Below are 17,951 nucleotides of genomic sequence, written 5' to 3'. Positions count from 1 at the left end.
CCTCAGCTTTTGTTCAAGTCAAACAAATGCCCAAGCTTCTTCCTACAAGATCCTGCCTGAACTTGGACTCATCTTACACATCTCTTATCCTACACATCTTCCCCGCACCCTCTCCTCTCAAGCTATATATGGCCTCATTCAGTTTCTACAAAATGCCAGGCTTCCTCCCACCAAAGTTCCCCATGTGCTCCACCACTACATCCCACCTATCTCAGGTGTTCTCAGTCATGTCAAACCCAATGATCCCTTTTTTAAAATAACAAATATTCTATAATATCCCCTTTACCATTCTGAAATAAATTGATAGGCAGGACTAAACATAATTTTAAATAACTACATATATGTATATGTTATAGTCCTAACTATATTATAAAGGCAAAATAAAACATAATGTAGTACAAAATAATATGTACACTAATAGTAAATTCTCTAGTACAATTACTTTAGAAGGGAGTGGAGCTGCAGAATACTATTGCTTTTCATAACCATGGAGGATTATTTAACCATTCAAACAATATACATGAAAGTATAACTCTAATTTACAAAAACAACACAACACTAGGAACCAAGAAACCAGCGTTCCACTATCAGCTTTGCCAGTGACAAGGCTAACATCACTTCTAAAAAAAAATTTTTTAAGTCACTTCACCTGTCTGGCCCTGAGTTTTAGCCTGGGTGATGAGAGCAGACAAGGCTGGCACAGTCCCTGAGTGGTGATCAAGCAGGTGGTACTCCCATCTTACTCCACCAGAACAGCAGCTCAGTTATGATTAATGTATATACTGCAGATAGCGTTTATATAAGGCTTCTCTAGTAATCCTTGTACTATTAAAAGGGACTGTTGGCAGTTTTGTTTTTTTAAATTTCTTTATTGGTTAAGGTATTACAAATGTGTCCTCATTTCCCACTAACCCCCAACACACACACACCCCCCCCCACACACACACACACACACACTCATTCATGCTCTCATCCCCCTGTTGGCAGTTTCTTATAAAACAAAACATGCAATTACCCTACGACCTAGCAATTGCACTCATGGGCATTTATCCCAAAGAAACAAAAACTTAAGTTTACACAAAAACCTGTACTCATACAAAAAAAAACAAATGTTCATCCTTGCTTTATTTGTAACAGCCAAAACCTAAAAACAATCCAAATCTTTCAACAGGTGAGTGGTTAAAAAATGTGGTCCATCCATATCATGGAATTCTACTCAGCAATGGAAAGGAGCCAACTATTAATACATGCAACATTTGAAAGGCAAAATGGAAGACAAATTAGTGGTTGCCAGGGGTTAAAGACCATAGAGGGGAATGGAAGGTGGGAGGGGTGGGTGCTAGAGGTGGGTGTGGTTATAAACATGTAACACAAGGGATCCTGGTGTTGTTAGAACTGCTCAGTATCTTGACTGTGGTGGTGCATACAAAAGCCTGGACAGGTGACACAATTGTATAAAACTTCATACACACACATAAAAGTCCAAAGGAAACTGGAGAAATCTGAATAAGTTAGTGAATGATTGTATATATGTCAATATCCTGGTTGTGATACTATGCTAATTTTACAAAACATTACCACTGGGGAATACCCAGTCAAGTATACAAAGAATCTGTTGTATTATTTAATACAACTGCATATAAATCTAAAATTATATCAATCAAATTTCAATTTGCCCTGGCCAAGTGGCTCAGTTGGTTGGGGCGTCCTCCCATACACCAAAAGGTTGCAAGTTCAGCTCCCAGTCAGGGCACACACCTAGGTTTGGGTTTAATCCCCAGTCGGACACATGCAGTAGGCAACCAATCGGTTTCTCGTTTCTCTCTCACATTGATTTTTCTTTCTCTTTCTCCCTTCCTCTCTCTATAAAAATCAATAAAAACATATCCTCAGGTGAGGATAAAAATTTTTTTTTTCAATTTTAAAAAAGCCTGAGGGGGCAGGGGCAGGCTAGAAGGGGTTCATATTACATATGTAATACTTTCAATAATAAAGATTTTTTAAAAATAAATAAGCCTGAAAACCTAAATTCTCTGAGCTACAGGCTCCATAAAGCTGGTGCCTGGACATCTGACAGCCCTTTGTGCTTTTCAAATTGTCAGTAGTAAAGAACTAGGGTTTTTTTTTTACCCCAGTTGTCATAATCCAATGCTTTCCTAAAATACAATAAAAATAATTAAATACAAAATGAAAGACAAAATACAAGTCCACATGTTATTAACTCTCAATTTCTGTGGGATATCAGAGTGAACATAGCCATCAGCACAGGCTCACACTTTGAGCAATGATGCATCAAGACAACTAAACCTACTCATAAATTCTTTTTTTTTTATATATATATATTTTATTGATTTTTTACAGAGAGGAAGGGAGAGAGATAGAGAGTTAGAAACATCGATGAGAGAGAAACATCGATCAGCTGCCTCCTGCACATCTCCTACTGGGGATATGCCCGCAACCCAGGTACATGCCCTTGACCGGAATCGAACCCGGGACCTTTCAGTCCGCAGGCCGACGCTCTATCCACTGAGCCAAACCGGTTTTGGCTACTCATAAATTCTTAGCTCACCAGTTCTATCTCCCAAAAATTCAACACAGAGACACTGTCTGAATAAAGAGATATTCCCATGTTCATGAAAAAAATCTTTAAATACTTATGTGGGGGGGAAAGACTATATATTTATTAAAAAGCCCATCCAAGGCGGGCGCGCGCACACACACACACACACACACACACACACACACACAGCTCAAGGTGGTGTGGCTCAGTGGTTGAGCATCAACCCAGGAACCAAGAGGTCACAGTCTGATTCCTGGTCAGGGCACATAGCCAGGTTGCAGGCTCGATCCCAAGTAGGGGGTGGGCAGGAGGCAGCAGATCAATGTTCCTCTCTCATAGATGTTTCTATCACTCTCTCCCTCTCCCTTCCTCTGTCTGAAACCAATAAAAACATATTTTTTTAAAAAACAACACTTCAGGAACAAATCTCGTTATAAAAGACAACATATGAGAGTTAAATGTTCCTCTAAACCTGATTGAGAAAATATTCTTTAAAATACACACACTACAAATCACACCTGAGATTAAAGTAATGCAACTCAAGGTGTTCTGTGAAACTGTGTGGGAGGCTAGACTGGACTGGGTTTTAGGACAGGAATGCTCTCAATATGAAACTCTTTTTTCTGACACTCCAATTCTACATCTAACTGCCTTTCTCATAAATATAGGTTCAAATGTAGATATTATAGACAGTATTAACTCAAATACATGTAATAAATAACAGGACTGAGGAAAAACATTAAAAGTAAAATCTTGGAGTAATTCCCAAGTTTCTCTTAATTTTATCCCACAGTTTCAAGCTCCTTTTAAAGTAAATTTCTGGCCCTGAACAGTTTGGCTCAGTGGATAGAGCGTCGGCCTACGGACTGAAAGGTCCCAGGTTCAATTCCAGTCAAGGGCATGTACGTTGGTTATGGGGAAATCCCCAGCAGGAGGCAGCTGATCAATGTTTCTCTCTCATCGATGTTTCTAACTCTTTATCCCTCTCCCTTCCTCTCTGTAAAAAATCAATAAAATATATTTTTAAAAATAATAAACTTCTGCCAATGATACTAACAAACAGCTAAACTGCTTTGAAGTCCACATTTTTTCCCTCTCTATGCCATTACTCTTTGAAATTAATAAATATGCAGCAAGATATATGTAATAGTGTCAACAGTAAGAAATAAATAAATAGGCCTGGCCTATGTGAATCAGTTAGTTGGGCATCATCCCATGCCCAGAAAGGTTGCTGGTTCCATTCCCAATTAGGGCACATGCCCTGATTTGGGGCTGGATCCTGAGTAAGGGTATGCAGAAGGTAGCCAACTGATGATTCTCTCTTCTCCCTTCCTCTCTCTCTAAAAATCAATGTTATTCTTTAAATAAACATATAATAAATATTCAGCAAAATGTTAGCAACCAAGTGATACACAGAAGGCAAACCTAGGACAAGGATAATCTCCTGATTAACAGCCCTAATACTTAGCAGAACACATTTATCAATGGGATTGAAAAAGGAAACAATTATTCAGCAATAAAAAGGAAGTACTGATACATGCCACAATACGGATAAACCTTGAAAATATGCCAAGTAAAAGAAGCCAGTCACAAGAGACTGCATATTATATGATTCCATTTATATGAAATGTCCAGAATAAATATACAGAGACACAGATTAGGGCTGGGAGCAGGAATAAAACTGGACAATAAGAGCTAAAATGTTTCTTTTTGCAGTGATCAAAATTTTCTGAAATTGACTTTGGCATGGTTGCACAACTCTGAATATATTAAAAACCATTGAACTCTACACTTTATTGTTTTTATTTATTTATGTATGTATTTATTTATTTTAGAGAGAAACATCTATTTGTTGTTCCACTTACTTATACATTAGCTTTTATTTATTGATTTGAGAGAAACACATTTTTGCTGTTCCACCCATTTATGCACCTATTGGTTGATTCTTGTATGTGCACAGACCAGAGACTGAACCCACAATCTTGGAGTGTCAGGATGATACTCTAACCAAATGAGCTACTAACCAGGGCTAGGGGCTTAGTTTTCAAATTCAAAATGAATGCAAATGAATAGAGACCTCCACCTTATCCACCTATGCATTAATTGCAGCACAGATATAATATTAGTCAATGTAGAAGACAGAATACAAATTTTTAATGTTTTAATACTTAAACTAAACATTGTAATTAGTGTCCATTTTGTTTAATTTTGTAATATCTTAGAGGTTACTGTTTTAATTTTCAAAAATAGTTGAATTTTGTTACTTTTTAATTACATGCATTTATTATATTCACCTTTTGTGGTGAATACATTATTCAGAATTCAAAAGCACAAAAGGGTATACAATAAAGCACCCTACCACTCAATTCCTTCAGTTAACCCAGGTCCCTCTTCCCAGAGGGAACCAATGTATGCTTTCAAAAATACTGCATTTATAAGCAAGCAAATATATATATCCTGTCATTTCTTTTTTTAAATAGTAATGGTAAAGCCCTAACTGATGTGGCTCATTCGCTGGAGCATCATCCCATACAACGAAAGGTTGCAGGTTCGATTCCCAGTCGGGCAAGTGCTGGAGGGCAGCCGACTGATGTTTCGCTCCTACATCAATGTTTCTGTTTCTATTTCTCTCTCCCTCCCTTCCCCTCTCTCTCAAATCGATAAGCAGGTCCTCAGGTAAGGATTAAAAAAAAAATACTAATGGTAGGAATCTACACATACTGTAGCCACACCATTTCTTTCTTTAACTTTACCCATTTATGTGAGGTCAGTGCATAAAAACGTGGCTCATTCTGTTTTATAGCTACAGATCATTCAATCATGGATGTGCTACTTTTTAAAAGCCAATGTTCTACTGAACTTTTAAGTTACTTCAAGAATTTTGCTATAGCCCTAACCGGTTTGGCTCAGTGGATAGGGCGTCAGCCTGCGAATTCAAGGGTCCCAGGTTTGATTCCGGTCAAGGGCATGTACCTTGGTTGCAGACACATCCCCAGTAGGGGGTGTGCAGGAGGCAGCTGATCGATGTTTCTCTCACATCGATGTTTCTAACTCTCTATCCCTCTCCCTTCCTCTCTGTAGAAAATCAATAAAATATATTTTTTAAAAAAGAATTTTGCTATAAATAATATTTTTAAAACCTTCAATGGCTCCCTATTACCATAATAAATCTTTTGAATGAATAATAATATAAAAAATAAACTTGTACATGCATCATTTTGCACTGTGTAAATATACTTTAGAACAATCCCAACAAAAAAAAAATGAATGGATAAAAGAATATGTGCGTTCATAATTTTTTTAATCTATGATTTTTTAAAAAAATATATTTTATTGATTTTTTTTACAGAGAGGAAGGGGGAGGGATAGAGAGTTAGAAACATTGATGAGAAACATTGATCAGCTGCCTCCTGCACACCCCCTACTGGGGATGTGTCTGCAACCAAGGTACATGGCTCTTGACTGGAATGGAACCTGGGACCCTTCAGTCCGCAGGCCAATGCTCTATCCACTGAGCCAAACCGGTTAGAGCTGCGTTCATAATTTTGATACTAAACTGCCCTTCTTAAAAGTTGTATCAATTTATACTTTCAGAAGCAATGTATGAAAATATTTTTCCCCAAATCTTATTCAGGAGTATTAAAATATTTTATTTTTGCCAAGCTGATAGGTTCAAGTTATTTCAGTGTCATTTAAAATAATTTGGGTTTTTTATTTTTTAATATTTTAAAGTTATTTATTTGAGAGGAGGGGAGGGGAGAGGATGGAAGGGGAAGGGAGAAAAGAGGAAGCATCAATTTGTTGTTACACTTATTTATGCATACACTAGAGGTCCGGTGCACTGGGGGGGGGAGGGAGTCCCCTCAGCTTGGCCCATGCCCTCTCACAGTCTAGGACCCCTCGGGGGATGTCCAACTGCCATTTTCTTCTGACTACATTTAAGATGTTCTCTGCCTTTGTTTTTGTTTTTGTTTTTGTTTTGTAGATTCCTTCCAATGCACCCAGGTATCAATTTTCTTTCTCCTCGTAGTCCTTGCAAGTCCGAGACCCCTCGGGGGATGTAGCAGTGCACCAAGCGGCAGATGGTCAAGGAGGAGCCCAAACCAGGCCAGGCACCACGCAGCTTGGATAGTGCTGCCATGGAGTTGGGAGAGGCTCCCACTGCCGCAGCTGTGCTCACCAGACGTGAGCCCGGCTTCTGGCTGAGTGGTGCTCCCCCTGTGGGAGTGCACTGACCACCATGGGGCAGCTCCTACATTGAGTGTCTGCCCCCTGATGGTCAGTGCGCATCATAGCGACAGGTCATTCTGGTCGTTTTGCCATAAGGGTTACTTAGGCTTTTATATATATAGATTGGTTGATCCTTGTATGTGCCTGTCTGGGGATCAAACCCACAACCTTGGTGTATCCGGATGGCCAACTGAGCTATCCAGCCAGTGAATTTGAGTTTTTCTTGGAAGTATTTCACTATATAAAGCTACCCAAAAAAATTCTACTTTTTAAGATTACATTTTAAATCAAAATTATTGGCACTGTCAATAATTTATGAAATCTTCAAAAAGAAATTGAGCTCCTTAAATATTTTCTTTCTTTACTGAAATCAGATCCCAACCTTAGCATACAAGTAAAGTGTAAAACTTCTCTAATTCATTAATAGTTCATTTTCAAAATGGATAATACTTCAGTCTTTCAGTCTCCATGCACAGTAATTAAGAAATAATGAATACTTTTAATTTTATAACTACACAGACCTCTTCTATAGAAACCACTTAATTCAAAATTAGTGGTTAGCTCAAAATAACCACTGTAGTGGGCTCCAGTTAGCAGAAAAACTATGCATCTATACATACTATGCATCTCCTTCTATGTGTCTGGGTACTATTAATGGTTGATGTAATGTTCAAATTCCTTCTTCATGTGAATGAATGTGGGGGAGAAAAAGGCCACAGTAGTATAATGATTCTCTAGTCATTCTTTTAAGTTAAAGATTAATAACTACAGTTTATTGGTTCATTTATTCAAAAGTAAATGTCTTACTTGTATTCTCAATACTTTAGGATCAAGCTTAGCCGCATTTTTCACTATACCACCCAAACAAATTACCTGAGCAAAAAGGAGAAAAAAAAAAACATATTGAGTTTTCTTATTTGAAAACTCTGTAAACATGCCTACACAACCTTTTAGAACATCTAGCTAGGTCATACATGAAGCACATTTGTTAGTTACACATATATGACAAACCACAAAACCACACAGTCTTTCTAATTGTAAAGCCAAGGCAAAAGGAAAACCTTATTGTATATTCAAAACAAAGGAATACTACATCAAATAACTAATTCATTGTTTAACTCTTACTCATAAAACAGGACTATCATATAAACTTAGTTAAAAGTAGTGAAACTGCCGAAGCCGGTTTGGCTCAGTGGATGGAGCGTCGGCCTGCGGACTGAAGGGTCCCAGGTTCGATTCCGGTCGGGGGCATGTGCCTTGGTTGCGGGCACATCCCCAGTGGGGAGTGTGCAGGAGGCAGCTGGTCGATGTTTCTCTCTCATCGATGTTTCTAGCTCTCTATCTCTCTCCTTTCCTCTCTGTAAAAACTCAATAAAATGTATTTAAAAAAAAAAAAAAAAAAGTAGTGAAACTACTACCGCCGAGGGGGGCACGCGCAGATATACAAGTGGATCCTAGAGCAAATGAAGCCTGAAAAAACACAACGCTGGAGGAAAAACGGCAAAACGAAAGCTGTCCTACGTCAGGCACAGCCTGAGCAGAGTGTTCTCCAGAAAAGAAAATAACGCTGGGGTAAATAGAAGGCAGCAAGAAAAAGACCAAATATGAGATGGGTTGACTCCATACAAGAAGCCACAGGCATGAGTCTACAGGAGCTGAGCAAGGCTGCTGCGGACCGGACATTGTAGACATCACTCATTCATAGGGTCACCAGAGTAGAGTCTGTCTACTCAATGGTATATCACACAAATACAGGACCTACACTAAATCAACAGCTCAAGAGTAAACAATTTTAAATGACCCTATTTCAACTATTTAATAGAAATTAATGACTGTGTAACTACATGTAACTTAAAAGTAGCAGTTAGTGACCTGGCTACAAAAACTCAGCATCTCTATTTGGAATACCAGGTCTTCAGTTACAAATTCAAATTACAGTAGGTCCCCGGGTTACGTCAGAGATCCATTCCTATGGCGCCGCAACATAATGCGATTTTCGCCATACATCGGAACTCACCTACACAAGCACCTACGCATTCACATGGAGCACATACACAGCAGTAATGAAGTGAAACAGTAAAAAAAAATGTAAAAGACAGATAACAATTCCTGACCTTTATTTGTGGTAAATAAATAATAAAAAACATAAAAGCACATATGTACATACGTCGAAATGACGGAACATTTTTTTTTTTATAAATAAATGGGAGATGGCGACGTAACCACAAAAAGACGTATGTGGAGTCCAACGTAACCGGAGGACTGTCTGTAAACTTAAAATTCAATCTGAAATCTCATTATTTAAATCTGAAATCTCATTATTTAAATCACAAAAGCTCAATCAGTTATGCTAGTAAAGTGCAAATGTCTCAAAATGGAGCATGACCTCTTGTTGACGGTCACCTCAGATTCCTTCCAGTGGCTCAGCAGATAAGGAATTCATGGAATTCAGGTCTTCAAGGTCTAGTAAGCATTGTGGTTCAACCACCCAGTCAACATCACATTATGTAGGGCAATGCCTGATGATTATCTAACTCAGTTGACTGCTCCCATCTTTTCGCTACTTCACTTCAGAGACTACCATTACTTCTAAATGATAAATGGAGATAATAGATAGAAAATAAGTAAATATTATAAACGCAAGAAAAAACTATGGTCAGGAATGTGGGTAAAGTGCAGTTTAAATAAAGCGTCTGAACTACCCAAGGATTTCTTTTAATCCACATAATCCTCCTCCTGAAGGCATGGATAATCAGGATCACATTTCCCTTGAAGGCAAATGTGCTTTTGCTTGGTGGTCTCCCAAGGGGCCAGAGCACCAAAGAATGACAAACAACAGGGTCAGCAATGTGGCAGTCTCTCCTGGCTTTGCACTAGGGCAGCGGTTCTCAACCTGTGGGTCGCGACCACTTTAGAAGTCAAACAACCCTTTCACCAGGGTTCCCCTAAGACCATTGGAAAACACATATATAATTACATATTGTTTTTGCAATTAATCACTATGCTTTAATTATGTCCAATTTGTAACAATGAAATTGTGGGTCACCACAACATGAGGAACTGTAATAAAGGGTCGTGGCATTAGGAAGGTTGAGAACCACTGCACTAGGGGATTCTGAGCTGCAGACCTGGCTCTAGCATCGCCATGTTAGGGGATTGCTCAGATTAACATTTCAGCAAAAAATACTCCCAAAGGGTCAACTAGTAATAACCTCAGGTGATCTGCTTTGATATCCATAGCTTGGTGAAGAGGTGGGGAAAGATATATAAATCCTGAAGCCAGGATTTTTTCAGGGGAAGGATTTGTGAATTTTCTGAGTAAATGATGGAATTTCTAGATTAACTGCTTTAGGCTGGAACCAAGTTAATAGGAGAATAGAAAGCTACATTTGCAATGTACTTTAGCTGTACAGGTAACAACATATCCTCCTCCTCAACTCCTAGGAAAGTTGAATACCTGAAACTCTTAAGTGCTGGAATACAATGGATAGGCTAGCAAAAGGGACAATGCTAGACAGACCAGGGAGAAAAGCTATAACTTCACAGCGTTATCCTTTGCAAAATTAATCTCCCCTTTACCCTGTGGTAGCAGTAAATGGGAATTTTGAGTTTACTAAAGAGACAAGAGAGGATATGTGATGATGTCCATTACCATTTTATCAAAGACTTAGCCCCCAAATTTCTTTGTTAGATGGTCCCTATTATAACCTGATATTATGAGATTTGCATCACTTGACAGGTTCCAAAGGTGTAAGATAAAGACACTAGGGGGTAGGGGAGGCCAGGGGATTGTCAAGGGGGTGGGGGGGGAGGAGACATACATAATACTCTTTGTAATACTTTAAGCAATAAAACAATTAAAAACAAACAAACAAAACAAAAAAACACTGAAGTCCACTGGCCGGCATAGCTCAATGGTTGAGCATTGACCTATGAACCAGGAGGTCATGGTTCAATTCCCAGTCAGGGCACATGCCTGGGTTGCAGGCTCGATCCCTGGTGGGGGTGTGCAGGAGGCAGCCAATCAATAATACTCTCTCATCATTGATGTTTCTATCTCTCTCTTCCTCTCTGAAATCAATAAAAAATAAATTAAAAATAAAATAAAATAAAAAACACCTAAGTCCAAGTGTCAAGAATTAGGGGGAGGTGACTACAAAGGAGTAAAACAAGGGAATTCTTTGGGATGTTGGAATTGTTCTGAATATGGTTAGTTGCAGTAGTTACAAGAATCTATGCATGTGTCAAAATTCATAGGACTACACATGAAAAAGTGAACTTGACTGTACATAAGATTTTTTTAATTCAATGTCACTCCCCTTTTAGAAATGTCTTTTTATTAAAATCTCTTGCCCCAGCCAGCCTGGCTCAGTGGATAGAGCATTGGCCTAAAGCAGTGGTTCTCAACCTTCCTAATGCCGCGACCCTTTAATACAGTTCATGTTGTGGTGACCCCCAACCATAAAATTATTTTCGTTGCTACTTCATAACTGTAATTTTGCTACTGTTATGAATCGTAATGTAAATATCTGATATGCAGGATGTATTTTCATTGTTACAAATTGAACATAATTTAAGCATAGTGATTAATCACAAAAACAATATGTAATTATATGTGTTTTCTGAGGGTCTTAGCTGACCCCTGTGAAAGGGTCATTCGACCCTCAAAGAGGTCGCGACCCACAGGTTGAGAACGCTGCTCTAGAGATCAACCAAAGGACTTGTATCCATGTATATGAGCATGACCAATACACACAGATAACAGGGGGTGGGGACATGTGCTGGGGGCGGGATCGGGTGGGGAGAGGTCAATGGGGGGAAAAGGAGATGTATATAAAACTTTCAACAATAAAGAATTTAAAAAAGAAGAATATAATGGAGCTGAAAAATTCCTATTGCCCAGTGACATCATAGCTGTCTTATCGTTGTGCACAACTCACTATCATGTGTTTGTGGTGATGCTGGTGTAAACAAATGTACTGCTGTACAAAAGTGTGGCACATACGATTATGTACAATGCATAATACTTGATGATAATGATAATAAACTATGTCACTAGTTAAAAAAAAAATTATTCCTCTAATCTCGGATTTCCTCCTCCAACGTATTTTTCCTATATTTCTACTTTGACAATGGAATTGTACACTTCTAATTTTTTCCATGCCCTTCTTTGTTCATAGTTTTCAGGGCTAGACTCAGTCTCAGGGAGAGGAGAAAAATACTAAGCTCTTTCTACAACATGACAAAGCTGTCAAGTGAGCAGGTAATAGAAACCAAATAGCCCTAGCAGGTTTGGCTCAGTGGATAGAGCATCAGCCCGCGGACTGAAGGGTCCCAGGTTCGATTCCAGTCAAAGACAAGTACCTTGACTGCAGCCTCGATCCGGTGCATGTGGGAGGTAACCAATCGATGTCTCTCTCTCTGTTTCTCCATGTTTCTCTCTGTCTCTCTCCTTCCCTTCCACTCTCTCTTAAAATCAATGAAAAAATACCCTCAGGTGAGGATTAGCAAAAAATAAAAAGAAACCAAATAATAGGGATTTATCCCCAAGATAAGGTAAGCTATGAGAACTTCAAATCAAATGGTTCCGAGAACACGTACATATATGTATGCACACACACTCACAAGAGGTGGTAGAAAAGGAGTCTCAGATTTTTTTTTAAATAGTGTAATTGAAACAAAGACATTGGCTCTTTGTAAAAATTCTAACTGCTACCCTACAGGATTTGTTATGCAATTATCAGATCAAACTACCACATTCTAGAACCAACTCCCTCCCGTAAGGACCAAAATTCATTCAATGCCTCAAAATAACAAAACAGGCTGGAAAACTTGTTTGGTTCCCTATTTGCAAAAATACTAATGACCCAGCACACAATGAACAAAATTCACATTTGTTTTGTTATCAGTGGCTTAAGGTCTAAATGCTTAGCCTTTTCAGGAAGTACAGCATGTTAACGAAGACTGCAGGAATAAGGATGTCTAGCAGAGTAACTCTAGGCCTTCTGATTTCTTCCTCATTTGCACAAATCTGGGGCCAAAAAAGTGTAAAGTGTGCTCAGTACATGTTATACTTGGAATCAGAATATTTCATAACTTATTTCATTCACACGGTCATTCATCAATGTTAGTTAAATGTTCCAATCACTGTTCTAGTTACTGAAAATAGCCCAGGAAGGCAGAGGTCCCTGCCATCAGATAACTTATAGCAGTTAGATGGAGGAAAAGACCATAAACAAAGAAAAAAAAATAAGATAATTAACTGATAGCGTAGGTAAAGAGTTGGATTTATTTCTTAGTGCAACAAGGAGCTACTAGAGCAAGAAAGTAAGTAAACATCATGCTGATTGCTGTCTGAAAATGGGCTATAGGAGAGTAAGACGAGAGGCAGAGACCAGTTAGAAAGCTACTACCCAGTAAGAATTGGGATGGTGGCTATAAAAACAAACTAAACTAAAAATATTTAGCACGTACTTTGGAGGTAAAATTTACAGATTTTGCTGGTCATTTGTATGGTAGGCAAGGAGTGAGGCAAAAGAATGAATTAAGAATGGACACCAGATTTCTCACTTAAGTAGGATGGGGGGGGGAGGTGCTCTTATGAAATGGAGACTGCTGGGAAAGAAATAAGTTGAGGGATGGAAATCAAGAGTTCTACTTTGAACATGTTAAGTTTAAGATGCCTACAGACAAAATTGGTAAAGATAGCATGTAGGCAAGTAGAAGAAATCTGAAGTTCAGGGCCTAAGATAAAAATCTTAGAGTCAACAATACATTGAGAGTATTTAAACCATAGGGCATGTTTGATCATCCAGAAAGACTATAAATAGAAAAAAGTAGAGGGGCAAGCTTGAAAACCCTGAGGCATTAGAATGTTTGAATTCAAGAAGAGAAGAAAAAGTCAACAAAAGAGAGAGAAAGAGTAAAGAGAAGGGCAAATATAATATCCTGAATATCCTTTATATGTAGAATACGATTCTCTAGTCCTCCACCATCCTCCCAATCTGCTGGTCACAAACACACTCAAATTCCGTTAATTATAAAAATATATAAATAAATTGAGGTCCAGAAAAACTAAGTGACATCCCCAAATCCCCAGATATTTGGGACCCATGTCCAGGCCTAGAACCAAGATGTGACTTCTGACCCCTAGCCTTTGCACAATAGCTAACAGTACTTCTACTGTTGGGTTCACTGGTCTAAAATTAGACAACAGGGAAAATCATAATTTAGGAAGAACACAATTAGACTACAAGGAAGAACATAATTTAAATTATAAAGCTCATTTTTAATTATTTTCTATGTATTTTGTTCACATTTCACAAAGCAACTTGGATCCAAAGTCTTTACGAATGAGTCGCTAGGAAAAGCAGGAAATATAGACAAGAGGTGCAAATCGGCAATAAACCCAACTCAATTTTCTCCACTCCTAAAAAAACAACCCGAAGGTAAAGACCCTCATCAGAGTGTGAAACAGGGATGTAAAACAAAAGTTCTTTGTTTTTAGTCATTTTTGCTTTAGTGAATACAAAGCCCAGTTTTAAAGCTTAAGAGTTTTACTTACTTGCACACTTGCCTCCTGAAACTAGGTGAAGATCTGTAACCTGAACACCCCCTCCTATGCTACATTATCATGACTTACAGTACACAGTTCTGCTTTTTACCATAAAAATCTTAGAGCATCGCATAAAAACCCCCAAATGATTAATGAACTGCTGAGAATTCTGACTCGCTGGAGATGATTTACTTAGGAATCATCTTTCCAAACATTCATTCAGCGCTTCAAAATAAGTACTCATCTAATTTAATTATGATGACTTCACCGGGACGGTAACACTGCCCACGACGATGTTTACAAAAGCACTTGTCACTCCCTTCGGATGTAGCAATGCAGGAAGAAAAGAAAAAAAATAGTGTGTTTCCATATCCCTCGTGTGTTTATACTCTGTAACAAGTGACAGAGTTTAAGTGTCACTTAAGATTATTTACACAGCAAAGCACTTCAAGTTTGTGTGTCCCGCCATCTTCCATCCTTAAGCGAATCCTAAACTCGCTGGGCTTTTATTTCAGCAACGATTCCCCACTCGGTACAGGAGACAGGTATTCCAAGGCAACCGAAGCAAAAGACGACAGGGTTCTAGGGTGAGGACAGCAGATTCCAATGCCGCTCCAACATCAAACAATCCCGCGGAGGTTCCTGCAACACTCGAGCGCTTCCGAAATAAGGAGCCCTCCCAGCGCACCCGCGCGGCCAGGCATCAGCAACAGCTGACCCGATGCTGCACCAGGGGTGCTCCGAACAGCCGACCCTTTCCCGATCACCTGCTGTTCGGCCTCGCACATCTTTCTAGTCTGTCCTCACCACAAAGCTGTTAAGTTACGCATTATTATTATTCCCATGAACAAACCTGGACACTTGGACCCAAGGCCCCAGGGCTGATCGGTTGGCGGCACGACGATTGGAAAACACCACCATACATACCCCAACGGTCCAGGATCTCTGCCCCTTAAAAGACACTTCTGTGCAAAAAGGCACCCGCGAGTCGGGAGGCTCCGGAGGTGGCCGCGTAGACGCGGGGGCAAAGACACCCTCTCCACTGAGGCTCCCGTCCGGAACGCGACCCGCTGCGCCCGCGGCCCGGGGCGCCCAGCGGCGTCTCCGCCGCGGGAGGCCGGGCAGCGCCGCTCACCTTGGAGAAGCCGGGAGGGCCGCAGTCGAGCGAGGCGCCGCCGCGGGCCGGCGGGCGGGAGTCCTCCGAGCCGGGAGGAACCGCGGCGCGGGCAACCCAGGCGCCGGCACCACAGGCTGCGGCCAGCAAGAGCGCGCCGCCGGCCCGCTCGGGGGAACCTCGCGGCGGCCGCCCGCCGCGCCGCCCAGCAGCCGCGCCGCATATCCGGGTCGCGCTCCACCACACTCACCTGCCTGGCGCTCCGCCGCCGCCAACGCCGCCGCCGCGGGCTCCAAGCTGGGGTGTGCGGTCAGCAGCCCAGACCACCGCGACCGTCCAGCTGCGGCGCTCCCATCCCGCCTCTCTCCGTCACCTCCCGCCGGCCCCGCGCGGCGTTACACCGTCCCGCCGCCCACTGCCATGGCCCGCCCCGTTCCTCCTCCGCCGCCACAGGCACAGCCACTGCCTCTGCCGCCGCCGCCGCCGCACCGACCGACGGAGCACGCGCGCGCCGCCGCCGTGGTCGCGCCCGCGCGTGCGCGCGCGCGTGACGACTCCGCCCCGCACGCCGCTCGGGCCAATCCCAGACCCCGCAGCGGCCTCCGCAGACCTACGGGACGGACGGGGCGGGGCGGGGCGGGGAGAAGGGAGGCTGCTGCCCAGTCCTCTCGGCAGCCCGCCCGTCCGGCTGCAGCGCGGGGCTTCTGCTCCAGTTTGCTGCAGCCTGAGCACCGCAGGATGGGGCGTCCCCGGCCGGCAGCCTTCAGGAGACACCCGCCACCTGCCCCCCGAGGCCCCTCTGTTCCTGGGTCTCCCTTCGCAGTTGCTGGCCGTCCCTTCGCCGTTCTCTCCCGAATTCCGTTCTGCGATTTTGAACAGACGCCTCGGTTCTGGAGCGCTGGCCGCGCTTTGCTTTCACCCCTTCCCCTCGGTTTGTCGCTCTGGTTCTGGGGATGGGAACCCTTGGTCAGCTGCCCCACGGCCGGCCCTTCACTCCCTGCACTTTTATGTTAATGATCATAAAAGAGAAAGTTTAGCCTTTCAAGCCCAAGATTCTTTTCTTGTATGTTCATTGTTGCGATAACAACAGCTCACATTTGCTGCAGAGCCTTATGGTTTACCCGGCCCTTTCTCATCCCTTATCTCCTGTTATCTTTGAAATTTCATGGTCCTCTTTCTTTGTGGCACACTCGAATTACACTTACTGAAAACCAAAAATTTAACTTATTGTAAAGCTAGTGTTTGTAAAGTTATTGTAACGTACTCCTATAATAGCTCAGGCAAATAGTTTAGTCTGGGATAGAATCTAGATAGAACCTAATATAAAGCAAAGGTGGCTTGATAAATGATCTTGGTTTAATTGACTCTGTTCATAATAAATCAAAAATAGAACGATGCCATATTCAAAAATAAATTCCAGAAGAATTAAAGATATAAAATATACAAATTAAAAACTTAGAGGAATATTTTTAAAGAATAGTAATATCACTGTAGTGAGGGGGAACTTTAAACAAGACAGGAAGCCCAGACTCATTAAAGAAAAAATAAAAACATTTGTCTCTATAAATATTTTTAAAGTTTTGCATGACATCATAATGACAAGACACGTTTAAAAAAAACACACAAAAAAAACAATAGACGGAATAGAACTACACAAAACATATGGCAAGCACATTGTATCTCTAACATAAAAGAGTTTCTATAAATGGATTTTTTAAAAAGCTGAATAGCTCAATGTTTTAAAAATACGGACAAAGTATATAAGCAGGCAATCAATAGAAGATTAAATCCAAATTTGAAAGATGCTTATTTCACTAATAGTCATGGAAAAGAAAATTAAGACATATAGTCCAGGTTTCTCTCATTATATTGTCAAACATTAACAGACGCAATCACGATACATGGAAATAAGCCCTGGGACATAGCTGATGGAAATGTAAATTGACAAAAAGTCTGGGAATATCTATTAAAATTTAAAATACACATACCTACTCATTGACAAAGAAAAAATAAAATAAAATAAAATAAAATAAAATAAAATAAATTAACTCTGCCCTGTAGAAAAACTACAGAAATTACCAGTTGTAAGGATACACATAACGATGCCACAGTGGATTGAATGTTGGTCCTCTAAATAAAGATATGTGCACCTGGCACCTGTGAGCATATAGACTTATTTGGAAATATCTTTACAGGTGTAATTCAGTTAAGGATCTTGAAATGAAATCATCCTAGATTTAGGGTGGGTCATAAGAGAAAGGTGTCCTTATAAGAGAAAGACAAAGATTTGAGATACAGAGACGCAGAGACGAAGATGGGAAGAATGAGGCAGAGATGGGAGTTGTGCGTCTACAAGCCAAGAATGTCAAGGATTGCTGGCAGCTGCCAGAAGGTAGGAGAGGGGCATAGAAGAGATTCTCCCTCAGAGCCTCTAGAAGGAATGACACCTTGATTTCAGGCCTCTGGACTCCAGAACTGTAAGAGAATAAATT

At 40.8% G+C, this 17,951-nt stretch overlaps 1 protein-coding gene across 1 annotated transcript in view; it reads right to left on the bottom strand.

Annotated features, from left to right (window-relative positions):
* PIK3CB (phosphatidylinositol-4,5-bisphosphate 3-kinase catalytic subunit beta) overlaps positions 1 to 15,975 on the bottom strand; it is a 140,241-nt gene extending 124,266 nt beyond the window's left edge. The window contains exon 1 of the mRNA XM_081106160.1: positions 15,710 to 15,975. The gene's annotated coding sequence lies outside the window, so the exon portion shown is untranslated. The remainder of the gene's footprint in view (positions 1 to 15,709) is intronic.
* Between the last annotated feature and the right edge of the window lie 1,976 nt (positions 15,976 to 17,951).

Source organism: Myotis nattereri, assembly GCF_964212035.1.
Source record: "Myotis nattereri genome assembly, chromosome: 14".
Classification (NCBI taxonomy): Eukaryota; Metazoa; Chordata; class Mammalia; order Chiroptera; family Vespertilionidae; genus Myotis; species Myotis nattereri.
Note: the sequence above shows the minus strand (reverse complement) of the source record. Positions and strands in the feature narration are given on the sequence as shown.